At 36.4% G+C, this 16,912-nt stretch overlaps 1 protein-coding gene and 1 long non-coding RNA gene across 2 annotated transcripts in view; one reads left to right on the plus strand and one right to left on the minus strand.

The window, feature by feature from the left end:
- The window catches only part of LOC307167340 (B-cell receptor CD22), a 98,978-nt gene that overhangs the window by 10,170 nt on the left and 71,896 nt on the right, over nucleotides 1–16,912 (minus strand). The gene's annotated exons all lie outside the window — the stretch shown is intronic.
- LOC307167371 lies at nucleotides 3,850–6,033 on the plus strand. Its single transcript, XR_013822767.1, has 3 exons — nucleotides 3,850–3,943; nucleotides 4,161–4,284; nucleotides 5,875–6,033. It is a non-coding gene; the product is annotated as an uncharacterized lncRNA (long non-coding RNA).

Genomic DNA, 16,912 nt, shown 5'->3' on the forward strand with positions numbered 1-16,912 from the left:
AAGAGGAATAAAAAATCATATTTTGGAAATTGAACTTAATGCCTTAATTTAAAAAATTAGGAAAAATCCAACCTTTAAGGACACCAATTTTCTTTGTGAATGAATAATGTATCGTAAATAAATAAATGTTCTTCCTTAAAATACAGGGTACATAAGTGAGTACACCCCTATGTTAAATTCCCATAGAGGCAGGCAGATTTTTATTTTTAAGTATTTTTAAAAAATTTTTTTAGGATACTATGCATCCTGATAAAGTTCCCTTGGCCTTTGGAATTAAAATAGCCCCACATCATCACATAGCCTTCACCATACCTAGAGATTGGCATGGGGTACTTTCCATAAGATCATCTCTCAATGCAAATCAAACTAGCTATTAGGCTAACTGAAATAAAACCATGCCAATCTCTAGGTATGGTGAAGGCTATGTGATGATGTGGGGCTATTTTAATTCCAAAGGCCAAGGGAACTTTATCAGGATGCATAGTATCCTAAAAAAAATACTTAAAAATAAAAATCTGCCTGCCTCTATGGGAATTTAAAGGGGGGGTGAAATGCTATTTCATGCATACTGAGTTTTTTACACTGTTAAAGAGTTGGATTCCCATGCTAAACATGGACAAAGTTTCAAAAATTTAATTGCACGTTTGAAGGAGTATTTCTGTGCCAAAAATTGTCCTTCCGGTTTGTCACAAGTTTCGGAAAGTTTTTTTCGAGTATGGGTATGTGTGACGTCAGATGTAACGGAATTTCCTAATATGGGTCCTAAGGGCACTTCTCCGGTAAGATCGCGGGCGCGCGCGCACTCGTAAACCAGAGCAAGAGAGCGAAAGCAGTTCGCCATCAAAGCGCCCTGCCCGGCTTTTGGGAAGCCAATGTCACCAAAGAAGTGTGTTTTTGGTTGCCAGGGCAAGACAACCCTGCACAGATTCCCAAAGAACCCAGCGTTAAGGCACCAGTGGATGGAGTTTGTTTTTCCTGAGCATAAACGGAGGTGTAGACTGTTTGTTCCCTGCATTTCGACGATGATTGTTTTATAAACAAAGCCCAGATCGACGGATTTGCAGATCGTCTAATGCTTAAGGATCGAGCAGTCACAATGATAAAGGTTCGGTGAGTAAAACTGCTTCTAATCTATTGTCTCTGTGTGTTGTTACTAGCTCGGCGCGTTAGCACAGCTAAGCTTCGCCCACACGGCCGCCTCCAGACGCTCGTTTTTTTCCGGAACATCCTATCTTTCTTAATATAATATAATAAAACTAAAGACTTTTTGGAGATATGAAGGATGCAATACTACTCTATAGGTACTCAAGATTAACAGGAGATTGAGTGAAAATGAGCATTTCACCCCCCCCTTTAACATAGGGGTGTACTCACTTATGCACCATGTATTTTAAGGAAGAACATTTATTTATTTACGATACATTATTCATTCACAAAGAAAATTGGTGTCCTTAAAGGTTGGATTTTTCCTAATTTTTTAAATTAAGGCATTACGTTCAATTTCCAAAATATGATTTTTTATTCCTCTTTTTAGTCAACTTTAGCATGGGTGTATTCACTTATGCATATCACTGTATATATATATATATATATATATATATATATATATATATATATATATATACACTCACCTAAAGGATTATTAGGAACACCTGTTCAATTTCTCATTAATGCAATTATCTAATCAACCAATCACATGGCAGTTGCTTCATTGCATTTAGGGGTGTGGTCCTGGTCAAGACAATCTCCTGAACTCCAAAATGAATGTCAGAATGGGAAAGAAAGGTGATTTCAGCAATTTTGAGCATGGCATGGTTGTTGGTGCCAGACGGGCCGGTCTGAGTATTTCACAATCTGCTCAGTTACTGGGATTTTCACGCACAACCATTTCTAGGGTTTACAAAGAATGGTGTGAAAAGGAAAAAAAACATCCAGTATGCGGCAGTCCTGTGGGCGAAAATGCCTTGTTGATGTTAGAGGTCAGAGGAGAATGGGCCGACTGATTCAAGCTGATAGAAGAGCAACTTTGACTGAAATAACCACTCGTTACAACCGAGGTATGCAGCAAAGCATTTGTGAAGCCACAACACGCACAACCTTGAGGCGGATGGGCTACAACAGCAGAAGACCCCACCGGGTACCACTCATCTCCACTACAAATAGGAAAAAGAGGCTACAATTTGCACGAGTTCACCAAAATTGGACAGTTGAAGACTGGAAAAATGTTGCCTGGTCTGATGAGTCTCGATTTCTGTTGAGACATTCAGATGGTAGAGTCAGAATTTGGCGTAAACAGAATGAGAACATGGATCCATCATGCCTTCACTGTAACGGATTTCTGTAATTTGAACAGTATTTTACTGTAATATGTACAGTAAGATACTGTAAAATATGTATACAGTATGTTACTGTAAACAGCAAAGGATTATGGGAAAATATAGGGTCACTACTGTAATTCTTCACTACTGTAAATCAATTTACAGTAGTGAACTTGTCCGCGAAAAACTGACCAATGGCAAGAGGGATTTCTTTTCAAGTGTTTTTTTGAGGGGTGAAGTGGCAGTTAATGCACGGACAAAAGATCATGTAACTCACCAAAAAGGTTAGTATATAATTTCTATTTTATGTAAAACAAACATTTTCAAATGTTTTTACTTATGTTAACAGCAAACAAACATGATGTATCGTTTTGTTTTCGTCTGAATGGTTTTAGTGCCTTTTTTTCCTGACTGTCGTCAGAATGTTTTTTTGGTGCCTTTATTACTGTCTTTTTTCCTGACTGTCGGCCGGGTCGCTGTCACGGTGATAATATTAACTGGTGAGTAAGTTAAGTTCACCTATATTAGCCGAAATATTCTTTAGTTAAAACTATAAAAAATAATGGTTGTGTGTTCCTCTGCCTCTTTAACGCAAGTTAGCTCATCAGGCGGGCGGAGTCATCGGTAACGTTAACCGAGCTAACAGCGAACTCAACGTGAAATACTGAGGTAAAGTGAGATAGACGAAACCCTTGTTAAAGTGCGGGTTTTAAACAATATTTTCACGTAGGCCTATATGATTTATTTTCAGGTTTTTGATCTGGATAATGCCATCTGCAACGATGGAGTGTGTTGGAGCCTTTTCATTGTGATAACATCAACTGGTATGTAACGTTATGGTCAACTTCACCTAAATTAGCCGAAGTAAACTTATTAAACAGAGAAGCATAATAACTTTGGTATGTTCTGTCTCCTCTTTCACAACTTTTTGGCAGATGTACAACGTAAATACTGAGTAAAACTAAGTTAAAGGGATAACGTAGTACACCTTAAACAGAAAATTATGTATGTCATCATTTACTCGCCCACAACGTGTTCTAAACCTGCATGAAGTTCTTTCGTCTGAACATAAAATAAGATATTTTGAATAATGTTGTTAAATAGTGGCTGGTCCGCATGGACTTCTATAATTGAAAAAAATACTTTGGATGTCAATGGGGACCAGTAACTGTTTGGTTGCTCATGTTCTTTAAAATATCTTCTTTTGTATACAGCACATTAAATAATTTAATGGAAGTTATGAACAAGTTGAGGGTGAGTAAATGGTGACAATTTACAATTTTGAGTAAACTAACCCTTTATCCAACACCGTTGTTAATTTCATCTTTTGTTTTATTTTCAAGTTTGTGGTCTGAATTATGTCGTCTGAAATGTCGGAGGTGTATTTTGGAGTCTTTTTTGTGATTGCCTTCGTAATGGTGATAACATCTACAGGTGAGTAAGATGACATCAACTAACTTAGCTGAAGTATGCATTAGTTAAGCAGGCAAACATGTTATTTTCTGTTCTTTATTTTGAATTTGCAGCGGCCATTCCCTCCGGACTGTACATCACTGCTGACGCTCTCCACTAATACACAGAACGGGTTGACGTTGGAGGAGGAAGAGGAGAAGGAGGAGGAAAGGGTTAGCAATATACCATTATCAATATAGCAAAGTTTTGCTAACTAATATTTTTAATGTTGTTTAATTGATTAAAAACTATAAACACCATACAACATTATATCTTACCTCATCTTCACCCCACATGTTATTGTTGTTAGTAATAAGTTCTGTTATTGTATTTTAGTTTTTTTCTGTAAACTATAACACTAAAAGGCTGCTCTGACTTTGTCTGTTTCAGGAGAGTCTGTTCTCAAAGCAAAAACATGGATGCTGACAATGAAGGGCAGAATCATCATCCAGTTACAACTGCTAACAGACGACTCTTCAGCATTAGCTGTCTATTTTGTCGAATGCAGAATCAGGTAAACCAATATATATATATATTTTTTTTTTTTTTACATTACATTACATTTACATGCATGCATTTGGAAGTCACTTTTATCCAAAGCAACTTACATTGTATTAAGTTTAATTTAAATTATCCATTCCCTGGAAATCTAAGCATTCCTGTGAATGTATTGAAAAAGAATGAAGATTTAATGATTTAAATGTAATTTATTATGGGGTAATACCATCCCTGTAGGTTAGGGGTGGAAATTGGCAAAAATTTGATGATTCGATAGTATTGCGATATTTGGGCCACAATTCAATATTATTGCGCTTCCTAACATTGCGATACAGCAAGTATTGCGATTCGATTCTGCGATAAATTGCGATTCATGTCCCCCATATTATTCAAAGACTGCTCAACTCACTTCAAATGTCACATTAAATCTGTGAACATCTTCTACACATTTACTGGAGGGTAGTGCAAAAACTTTGTCCTTGAACATTCAGGACACAGGACCTTATTACAGAACGTAATTATATGAACGCGTCACCACCGCATTAGCACCAAAAACATGGAGATTTTATTTTAGAGAATAATTACACAACCTATTCGATATACTATAATTCTATAATTAAATAAACTAATCGAATATCCAAAAATTGTGACTCATCCCTGCATGTAATACCTTGTTTTTTTCCCAAAATCTTCACTTACGTCTCGATTTTCGAAGGGGATTATAAACGTTTCTTCCTTGGTTCGCTTTTATTTAGGCCTATTACATTCACATTCTTTACTGTGGTAAAGTAGAAAAACGTTGTAGGACAGATAGCCTACATTTTTACTTGCACGTCAGATTCATTTCAACACAGTTTTTGCTTGTTATTAGACATGTACGGCGCGTCAAGTTTATTTGATTTTTAGTTTCGCTCTCTTTGGCAGCGCAATTTCAAACATAGCTTAAATGTCTTGCCCTTGTGGAAAATTAAATTCACTTTTCATACCTTTTACAACAAGTAGAAAACATGAAGATATCAGAAAATAGATCAATGGTCTCTTTCCTCCTCGTGTCATCCCTCTCAAAGCACAGAGCGGTATGGCTTCATGTGGAATCACGTGTCTTTGTGTGGAAGTATTAAACGAAAGTTTTTTTTTTTTTTATATATAGATTTAACTTTTCTATTATGTAAGTTTCTAATATTTACTGATATGTATTTGAATGCTTTACAGGCTTTGTGTTGCTTCTTTGACGGAATTGCTCAAATAAAGACTTTTTTGCTCGAATAAACTACATTTTTTTATTTCAATTTTCATAATAACCCCCCAACCACTGCAGGTAGTTGGTCCATTACCACCGCAGTGGTAAAAAAACTGCCACCGTCACAGCCTTATAACCTATATTGGAATACTTTGCGCTACTGTATCAATATAATTGCGTGCGCAAAATATCGCGACACTGAACAGAATCGATTTTTCCCCCACCACTACTGTAAGTGGATTCAGAATCAGATATAGTGCTTTTATTAACGCCAAAGTACATGCAGCATCAAGTTTGAGGGTTAGGGAAAATTCTGCCAACACCGGTCTGAAAAAATTATATATTTTTCCCTGCTTGTGTTTGCAGGTTCATTCTGAGAGTCAACCCTGATGGCACCAAACACCAAAGGCACAGATCAGATGGAAATCTGGAAAGGTCCAAAGAAAAGCATCAGCCTGAAACCCTCAGTGTTTCTCATCAGAGAGCTTGTCAACTTTGACTGGCAAAATTACTGAAATGTAACAACACAACACTGACTTTGACTGTATTTTATTGTTTTAAGGCCTGTTTTGCTTTTCAGTGCGTGTACGTTTTTGCCATGCTACAGATACAAATGGTCACCAGGAGATTAATTCTATGGACTTTGGAGATGTTGCCTTTTTTTTTCTTCAGCTAGTGGCTCCTAAAGGTCAAGATTTGTAATTTGTACTTCTAAAACAAAATGTTCAACGATTAAAAAGAATATTATAAGGACAAATGTTTGTGAGTTATTGTGATTTTTTGGGGGGTGGGGTAAACATAAATAAAAAAAAGAAAATTTAAATGATGAAAAAAAAAAAAAAAAAAAACTCAATACTAATACTGTAAATGAAAATACGGTAATAATACTGTAAATGCAATTACAGTAAATGGTACAGTATACTGTAAGTGAAAATACAGTAATATTACTGTAAAACATTTTACAGTAACTTACTGGCATCCAGCTGCCAGTAAGTTACTGTAAAATTTACAGCAACCTCTTTACAGTGTTGTTACCACTGTGCAGGCTGGTGGTGGTGGTGTAATGATGTGGGGGATGTTTTCTTGGCACACTTTAGGCCCCTTAGTGCCAATTGGGCATCGTTTAAATGCCACGGCCTACCTGAGCATTGTTTCTGACCATGTCCATCCCTTTATGACCACCATGTACCCATCCTCTGATGGTTACTTCCAGCAGGATAATGCACCATGTCACAAAGCTTGAATCATTTCAAATTGGTTTCTTGAACATGACAATGAGTTCACTGTACTAAAATGGCCCCCACAGTCACCAGATCTCAACCCAATAGAGCATCTTTGGGATGTGGTGGAACGGGAGCTTCGTGCCCTGGATGTGCATCCCACAAATCTCCATCAACTGCAAGATGCTATCCTATCAATATGGGCCAACATTTCTAAAGAATGCTTTCAGCACCTTGTTGAATCAATGCCACGTAGAATTAAGGCAGTTCTGAAGGCGAAAGGGGGTCAAACACAGTATTAGTATGGTGTTCCTAATAATCCTTTAGGTGAGTGTATATATATATATATATATATATATATATATGGGCCTCCTCTTGAACTGACTGGACAGGCAATTTGAACGTGTTCCTCCCGAACTTTGTTAATAAAACATCATATGTTAGATGTGATTAATCGATCTGACAGCACTACTATTAACAGCAAACAAAAACAAACACACATTTCTACAACCCCTGGCAAAAAGTATGGAATCACCCCTCTCAGAAGATGTTCATTCAAATGTTTAATTGTGTAGAAAAAAAAAACAAGCACATATATGCCACAAAACATTTTTCACTGAACAATCCAAACTTCTGGCTGTATAAAACACTTTTTTTTAAAAAACAAAAAACAAATAACTATAGTCAATTACAACTGTTTTTACAGATCACACAGAGGAAAAAAATATGGAATCACACAAATCTGAGGAAAATTATATGGAATCACCAAATAAAAACACTACTAGTACTTTGTTGCACCACCTCTGGCTTTTATAACAGCTTGAATTCTCTGAGGCATGGATTTAACTAATGACAAACAGTATACTTCATCAATCTGTCTCCAGCTTTGTCTTATTGCAGTTGCCAGATCAGCTTTGCAGGTTGGAGCCTTGTCGAGGACCATTTTCTTTAATTTCCACCACAGATTTTCAATTGGATTGAGGTCCGGACTATTTGCAGGCCATGCCATTGACATTATATGTCTTTCCTGTAGGAATGTTTTCACAGATTTTGCCCTATGGCACGATGCATTATCATCCTGAAAAATGATGCTACCATCACCAAACATCCTTTCAATTGATGGAATAAGAAAAGTGTCCAAAATCTCAACATAAACTTGTGCATTTTTAGAAGATGTAATGACTGTCATCTCTCCCATACCTTTACCTGACATACAACCCCATATCATTAATGATTGTGGAAATTTGCATGTTTTCTTCAGGCAGTTGTCTTTATAAATTTCATTGGAACGGCACCAAACAAAAGTTCCAGCATCATCACCCTGCCCAATGCAGATTCGTGATTCATCACTGAATATAACTCTCATCCAGTCATCCACAGTCCAAGATTGTCTTTCTTTAGCCCACTGAAACCTTGTTTTTTTCTGTTTAGATGTTAATGATGGTTTTCGTTTGGCTTTTCTGTATGTAAATCCCATTTCTTTTAGGCGATTTCTTACAGTCCGGTCACAGACATTGACTCCACTTTCTGCCCATTTGTTCCTCATTTGTTTTGTTGTGCATTTTCTGTTTTCAAGGCATATTGCTTTACGTTTTCTGTCTTGGCGCTTTGATGTCTTTCTTGGTCTACCAGTACGCTTCCCTTTTACAACCTTTCCATTTGATTTGTACTTGGTCCAGATTTTAGACACAGCTGACTGGGAACAACCAACATCTTTCGCAACATTCCGTGAAGATTTACCTTCTTCGAGAAGTTTGATAATCCTCTCCTTTGTTTCAACTGACATCTCTTGTGTTGGAGCCATGAGTTATGTCAATCATCTTGGTTCAACACATCACTAATGTGTGCAAGCACTCTTTTTTAACTGCAGACTAATTAGCAGTTGTAATCAGATACAGGTGTTTGTTTTAGAAATGCAAAGTGCATGGTGATTCCATATTTTTTTCCTCTGTGTGATCTGTAAAAACAGATTGTTTTTTTTTTTTAAGTGTTTTATACAGCCAGAAGTTTGGATTGTTCAGTGAAAATTGTTTTGTGGCATATATGTGCTTGTTTTTTTTTTCTACACAATTAAACATTTGAATGAACATCTTCTGAGAGGGGTGATTCCATACTTTTTGCCAGGGGTTGTATTAGCATCTGATCATTTATTTTTCCTAAACTCACTTAAAGCAAACTTACATTTAACTTTGAGCATTTTGTAGCCAGTCACTGTCTTCCCTCTAAACTCTGCAGAACAGCTGAGCTTTTTATTGTGGTCTTCTCTAGAAGGAGTGAAGGTAAGGTTGTAAGATGTAACCTTCCATTGACCGTGACTTTGTGGCTGTGATGGACTCGAGTGATCGCCATCATGGCTCCAGGTGATACGAGGAAGGTCTGATGGACAGGAATGTAACACAGTGCAGGTAGCAGTCACCGGATTCCCTGATGTCACTTCATCTTTCACAGAGACGGTAGGTTGTTCTGGTGACTCTGGTAAAGACACACAGAAGGACATGTGCCGTTACTGTAATACGATATATCACAATAATGAGCATGCACGAAATTTATGTCGTAGGCACTTTAAAATACAGCGGAAAGTTATGAATTATTTAGATCTTTAGAATGGATTTTTAAAATAATTTTCCATCAAAGTTGACAAAAACTGCATGTATGCTACGTCAGAGGCATGTACACTCTGGTGCAGGCTAAACAATGCAAACAACACAGATGCATGACAAGTGAAGGACACGGCTGTATAAAAAATGCACATTGACTCTCTGACAGCAGATAGCGCTTACGAATGTCACGTTTCAGTTTGTGTGTGGACTTTCTGTTTGTATTTTTGACCTGTTCATTTGTTATGTTTCCCGCCACTCCTTTGTCTCTAGGGTTACTGTTATTATGAGTTAATTTGTCCCAGCTGTGTCTGATTAATTATCTCGTTTCTGTTTGCTATTTAAGATGCACCCTTGCTTTCAGTCTTGGTCTGGTCTCTGTTGCATTAATGTGTGTTTACCCTGCCTGTCAGCTTGTTCTAGAGTAGGCTATTCTTAAAGTTTGAGTTTGCATCTTTAATAAGAGTCTTCAGTCTGTTCCTGAGATAACCACAGTGTGACAACGGAACAGCAGTAATGCAGCCATTATACCGGTAAACAAGTAAACAAAACAGGCTGTGCTATTTTCTGTTTCTGAATATGTTTTAAACAATAATTTAGATGTTCATCACATCACATCACATCATCAAACACTTAATATTTAAAGACTTAAAGGGTTAGTTCACCCAAAAATGAAAATTCTGTCAGTAATTACTCACCCTCATGTTGTTCCAACCCCGTAAGACCTTCGTTCATCTTCGGAACACAGATTAAGATATTTTTGATTAAATCTGAGAGCTGGATCACTCCTCCATAGGCTTCTAAGGCATTATAACTTGCTGGCCCAGAAAATGTATTAAAGACATCGTTAATATAGTCCAAGTGACTCCAGTGGCTCAATCTTAAGTTTATAAAGCGACGAGAATACTTTTTGTGCGCAAAAAAAACAAAAATAACGACTTTATTCCACTATTAATTTCCTTCTCTCTGGGCCTCGAGTCTTTTCACGTAGTATAACTGCACAGCGCTTCTGGGTTGTACGTCACACGTAGGCTCGCTATTGGCCGACGCTGGTCATGTGTGTGATGCGTGTGACGTACAACACAGAAGCTCTGCGCTGTTACACTACGTGAATTCATTCAGGCCCACACAGACGAAAATTAATAGTTGAATAAAGTCGTTATTTTTTTGTGCACAAAAAGTATTCTCGTCGCTTTATAAACTTAAGATTGAGCCACTGTAGTCACTTGGACTATATTAACGATGTCTTTAATAACTTTTCTGGGCCAGCAAGTTATAATGCCTTAGAAGCCTATGGAGGAGTGATCCAGCTCTCAGATTTAATCAAAAATATCTTAATTTGTTTTCCGAAGATGAACGAAGGTCTTACGGGGTTGGAACAACATGAGGGTGAGTAATTACTGACAGAATTTTCATTTTTGGGTGAACTAACCCTTTAACAGGCTATTTATTTTCAAACATTTGTTTGCACTTTTTAAAATCTGGAATAAAACATGTTATTGACTGAAAATGTTGATTCTTTATAGTTCTTTTGCTCTTTAATCTGTTTAATCTCAGGACAACACTTAAATTGTGTAACTTAATTCATACTGTGATTGAACAGAATCATTTTATTGAACAAATTTCTCTTACCTTTCACTGTTATAGAAACTTTTTTCGCCCCATAGGTAAATTTGTCCAAATTTTCAATCTCAATCCGGAACATGAATGGCCCAGTGTCACTCTTACGCAGAGAGCTGATTTTCAAAGAACAGTTGTTTTGGTGCAGATCACCAATGAGGTTAGTGCGTCCTTTGAATGCCTCACTGATTTTTGAGGTATCTGTATGGAATACTTTTGACTCATAATTCTCCGTGTACCAGACTCCTGTAAATCCTGTGTATGTCGTTCCTTTTGCCGCTGGGTAGTTGAACGTACAGGGAATCTCCACACATGAGCCAAACAAACCCACCACTGATGCAGGCACATCATTGTTCCATTCGTTAGCATTAGCAGGTGACACTGAAAGAAGAATAATTCAGTAAAAGGAATTGTTTTATCATTTTTCGTATGAAAATTTAGTGACCAATTAAAATATTTTATATAATATTTTCTATATCAGTGTATTTCAGTGACAGCACATCATGTAACATTCACACAGGTTTCCTTTATTTTATTTTTATTTATTTATTTTTACAATGATTGTTTCATCTTAGTTTGAGTCTAAATTAATTTCCTCCCCTAGCCACTCATATTGGTACACCTAATAGTTTCTTTCTCATAGATGTCTGTAAGTAGACTGTAATTCCTATGTCTGAGGAATGACTCATTTTACTTTATTTTTAATACTGCATGGCCTAAGATCTGAGAAAATTAACTGAGAATTAAAGTCATTTATTGTGTAAAATTCACTAAAACAGGACAAAACATTGATTATTTACAACATGAAAACAGCTGTCATACATGATAACCATTTTCATTCTACTAACCTCTGAGCCAGAGAAAGAGTGACAATAAACAGCTACAGAAAACCATTTCTGCATCAAAGTTCAGCACCTGGGAATACATTTTGTCATAATTTACAGCTAGTGCTAATACTAATAATCAGAATTGTTTTGGAATCACATTGTTTTCATTTTTTGAAACATGAACCTTGTTTAATTTCACTGTTTATGGAGCACAGTGCAACATTTGCCTTATTTATTAATACATTTAAATAGTCCATATGTAGGTATAAAATGTAATATTTTCACTTACTTAATGTCGTGTCCTCAAACAGTGCCTAAATTCATCAGAAGACAACCGGTGCGCTAAATATTTGAGAGCTTCCTTGCCGCTATATTTGGCTCAGTGTAACGCCTGTAATCCTGTTCACTTCCTATTTTAAAGACTTCTGAAAGATGGGCTGTGCCCATCAGCATAAAAGTTTCTTAAAGTGTTAAACTGTATAAGTTTTTGGACACCAAATGTTTTTCATATATATTACAAAATTATGCAAATATTGTACTGAAAATAAGTAATATTTTACTACAGCACAACAAAACATTTTTGATCTGCTATTTGAAATTAAATAACATGAACAGCATAATTCTTGAACTTTTCCAATTATGGCCTAAATTTAGTTTGTTAATAAGCACTTTCGTACCTGTATCCACCTTATTTTTCACGCAAGAGCGGGCGTCGCCGTTTTTTAAATATAATGTGTTAGATTACCCTATGATCTGCACGCTGCTAAGCTCGTCGGCTTTGGTTAAAAGCATTATTGTAATGTGTGAATACGCTAGCAATGCGAGTTGCTTGTTATTTTTATGTTTTAGTCAAATAGTTAACAGTGGCTGCTTCTCAATATCCCTCCTCATCTCCTGGCTCCTCCGTCCTCCATCCTATGACCCGGAAACCGATCGAGCTCAGCCATCTTGAAAGACATCTTAATTCTCGAATTGCTCCACGAGGAGGCGAGGAGTGAGGAGGATTCCTGAGGAGTCATATGTGAGGATACACAGGTGTTAAAATTCTCTTAAATGACGTTATTAAGGTTCTAAATGCAGCAGTAGTTTATGTATTTCTCTTGTGTGTATTTGAGCAACACAAGGGCTTAACGGTTTGTCATAGGGTCATATTTGCATGTTTTTATAACATCCAGTGGCAAACATGGGAGGCAAACGTGAACTAACAAGAGAGAATAGGCAAGCTCTAAATAATGAAGGCATTTCCTCAAGAAAAATTGCCCAGAAACTCAAATACCAGTGAGTACTGTAGCATAAACCATGTTGTCTGGCCTTAACCTTTCTGTCAAATTAATCCCATATTAACCCGATAGGGTTGAGTTCAGGTGACTATGGGGGCCATGTAATCATTTTCAGCTTTCCTCCTTGTTCTTTTTTCTTCAAATAGTATAAATGGAGGCAGAAGTATTATGGTATTGGGGGTGTTTTGCAAGCTCTAGAGTTGGTGACCTATTAGGGTGACCGGAATTCTTAACAAAGAGGGTTACCTAGTATTCTCCAGAGACATGCCATACCATCTGGCTTGAGACTAATTGGACAGTCCTTCATACTACATGAGGACAATGATCCGAAACATGCATATAAGCTTTGCCAGAACTATCTGAAGAAAAAATGAAGAAGGAAAGCTGAAAATGATGACATGGCGGCCCCCAGTCACCCGACCTTAAACCTATCGAGTTAGTATGGGACGAACTTGACAGAAAGGTTAAGGCCAGACAACCAACCAGTGCTGAGCATCTGTGGACACTTCAACACTTCTGGAGTAAACTTTCAGAACAATATTTAGAATCCTTGAGTCTAAGATATAGGTTTTTCGTTAGACAAAGTATGTATTTTTGTTCTTTATTTATTTTTTCCTGTATTATTGTTGGTATAAATGCATATCCAGTGATTGTAATCGTATTATGTTGTTTCTTAAAAATAAAACATGAAAGTTTCACAGTGTTCAAAAGCTTTTGACTGGTAGTGTATAGCCTATATAACTAAATAAATGAATTCTATATATGAAGTTCAACATCCTATTAATATTAGCTTCACAAATATTGTATAATAAACAACAAAAAAAACAGATAGGGGTATAACAGCCTAATAAATATATAATTGTTGTTCTTTTGTACTTGGTATTCATAAACAATCCTGAAAGCGATATGCTCCATAATGATTTCCACACTTCATTAAGCAGCACAACCATTTTCAACTGTGATCATAATCAGAAATGTTTCTTGAGCAGCAAATCAGGATTAGAATGATTTCTGAAGGGTCATGTGACACTGAAATCTAGAGTAATGAGCTTTGCCATCACAATATATTTTTTTAAACATTAAAATAGAAAACAGTTGATAAAATATTTCACAATATTACTGTTTTTCAGATAAATGTAGTCTTGGTACCTTACTTAGAGGTACCTTACCTTAGAACCTTACTAATATCAAACTTTTGAACAGTAGTGTATATATTATTATATCAAAACCAGCACAAGCACACCTTGCAATCAAAACATTAAAAAAAATATTGTTACATTATTTTGCCAGTATGTATTTTTGTAAATATATTTTTTAGAACATCAAATTGGTTGCTTATTATATTCCGTAAAATAATGTTAAGTGTTTTTTTTTCTCATTTACAGTAACCTAAGTGTACCAAATGTAATTATCCACTTTTGTCCACACAATTTTTGTTTAATCCAAATTTTACTCGTATTAAAGCAACACATTCATACTTGTGTGTAGTCGTAAATGATTTGGCTTACTTAAATGAACAATCATTTAAGAACAATCACACGAGGAGATAACAATTAGTAATATACACAGTTTTAAAGCTTCGCAAGGTGCAATTTATACGACGAGTTGAAGTTTGCTGTGCTTTATATAGGCCTACACGAAGTTAATGCCTGCAATCATTCAGTCATTGATGAATGCACAAAACATGCAAATTAATAAAAACATTGTAAACTTTAAGAAACGATACACATTGTAGTTTAAGTTCGCGCTGAAACTATATTTACATTATTTTTTTTTAAATAATCCATTAAACCTGCTGAGAAAGGAGGAGTGTGTACTAAAATGATCAGATCCGCGTGCATGCCCGGGAAACTCATGAATATTCATGTAGGCTCTGCCCATTGCCTCTACAGATGCACAACTTACTTTTGCTCCACATTTCACATAGATCAATGGTGCAAAAGGGTTATTCACTGTCAAAGTGATGCCAAAATGAATGGGAGTCAATGGAATGCTAACAGCAGGTGATGGTCTGCTAATCAATGGCGGCGCCCGGCGAAGCTTCAGTGTTTTCTAAAACATGGCCCCCTGGTTTTGCACCATATTCACTGCAGCAACTGTAGCAAAAATGTGAGTGTACGAGTTTCTTAGTGATTTGTAGAATAGGATTTGACCTCCTGCAATGAAGAATTTGAGAAGGTGTAACTGTTGTGTTGTGATTGTGGAAGAGAAAAAAAAGTCTACAAGTTTGCAACTCTTAAAACATTTCTCTTTGTGACTTCTCTGTGACTTTTCTGTGACTATGTGTGGCTATTCTCTACAACTACACATTTCACTGTCACAGACGTTCAGTTGATTTGCACCAAAAATACCTTAGTTCTCTGTTTATGAAGGTAAAATGATGCCATAAAGTATTGCATGCGCAGGGTAAGATTTGTGAAAGTGTACATAAGATTGCAAGCGTAAATTAAATTTGCATGCGCAAGAGAAGATTTGTAAAGGTGTAAATCGCCTTTCAAGTGTAAGAAAAAAATATTTGCAGCATTTAACTGTTATTCGTAAGTGTAATTCATATATTGTGAAGCTGCAGCTTCATGCTAACGCAAAATAAATAGGATCTGTATTCCTCTGACTTCCATTTTTCCGCGCGAACACTTTTGGCACGGTTTTTGCGCTCAAATACGGCCAAAAGTATTGCAGGCCCGTGAACAGCAATTTGCGACCGAAAACAACAGAGTTAGGAACTGCAAAACAGATTCACTGCATAAAATCAAACTTTGTGTAAAAAATAAACTGTTGCAAATGTCTAAATGTGTGCATAGGGCAACAAAGTTCCCGAAATACCCGATTTGTACAGTTGCGTCTTTCTTTTACCTGCGCTTCCAGTTTTGGCACGATTCTCTCACTCATTGAGTTTTGCAAGCGCGAAGAGGAGGGCGGGTCCACCTTCTTCATGTAGCCAATCAGATGAGCTTCTCGCTGACTCTAGGTTTACTCTTATCTGATTGGTTCAATAAACACGCCAGTCACCAGAACACATCTTTATCTTCATTTGGCTCAGAAACCTTCTGGTTGCCGAAATGGTACTTTTAATGCACACATACATGTTAAATAAATAGATAAACAAATAAAGAAACAAATAAGTCATGATTGCTTAATAAGCTGTGCACCATAGGATGACTATATGAGTACATACTGAATTTCGAGCTGGTGTGTTAAAAAAAATTGTATCTGAACTACTGCATGCATAATTTCACCTGTCTACTGATTGGGGGATTCCACTATTATTATGTTACAATAATATTTTTTCGTGTGTTAAAGAGCATCTCTAAATTATGCACCATTTATCACCTGCAATGCCATCGTGTAACCACTAGATGGCTGTATAGCCCTATATATGAACATATCAAGACGCTGTATATTCCCTGGTTGCTGGGTTTTTATTCAGACATAATTAGTTACTTTTTGTCAAAGTTGAGTTTAAGTTGATTTAGTATCAGTTTTTCATTACAGTCAAATCTGGACACAAAGAAAGCATTTTGTTATTTATACTAGCTACATATAATAGCTTGATCAGTCACACGAAAGTAATCACTAAATCAGAATTAATATTGGCAGTGCGACCAAGACAATATTTCAAAATATGTAATTGAGTGTTAAATGCCACGAACAGAGACATGATGTGAAAAACACTGCATCAGAATTGTATTATTACATAAAGAATGGGTATTAAATGTTTTGATTGTAAAGTTTAACATCTGCTCAGTGGTGTAACTTTGCAATTATATAACATATCAAATTTCAATCCAGTAACGTTAACACCAGCTTGAAATTCAGTATGAATGTTAGTCAGCTTTAATCAGCCTAATGGTGCACAACTT

Source organism: Squalius cephalus (genome assembly GCF_949319135.1).
Source record: "Squalius cephalus genome assembly, chromosome: 11".
Taxonomy (NCBI): Eukaryota; Metazoa; Chordata; class Actinopteri; order Cypriniformes; family Leuciscidae; genus Squalius; species Squalius cephalus.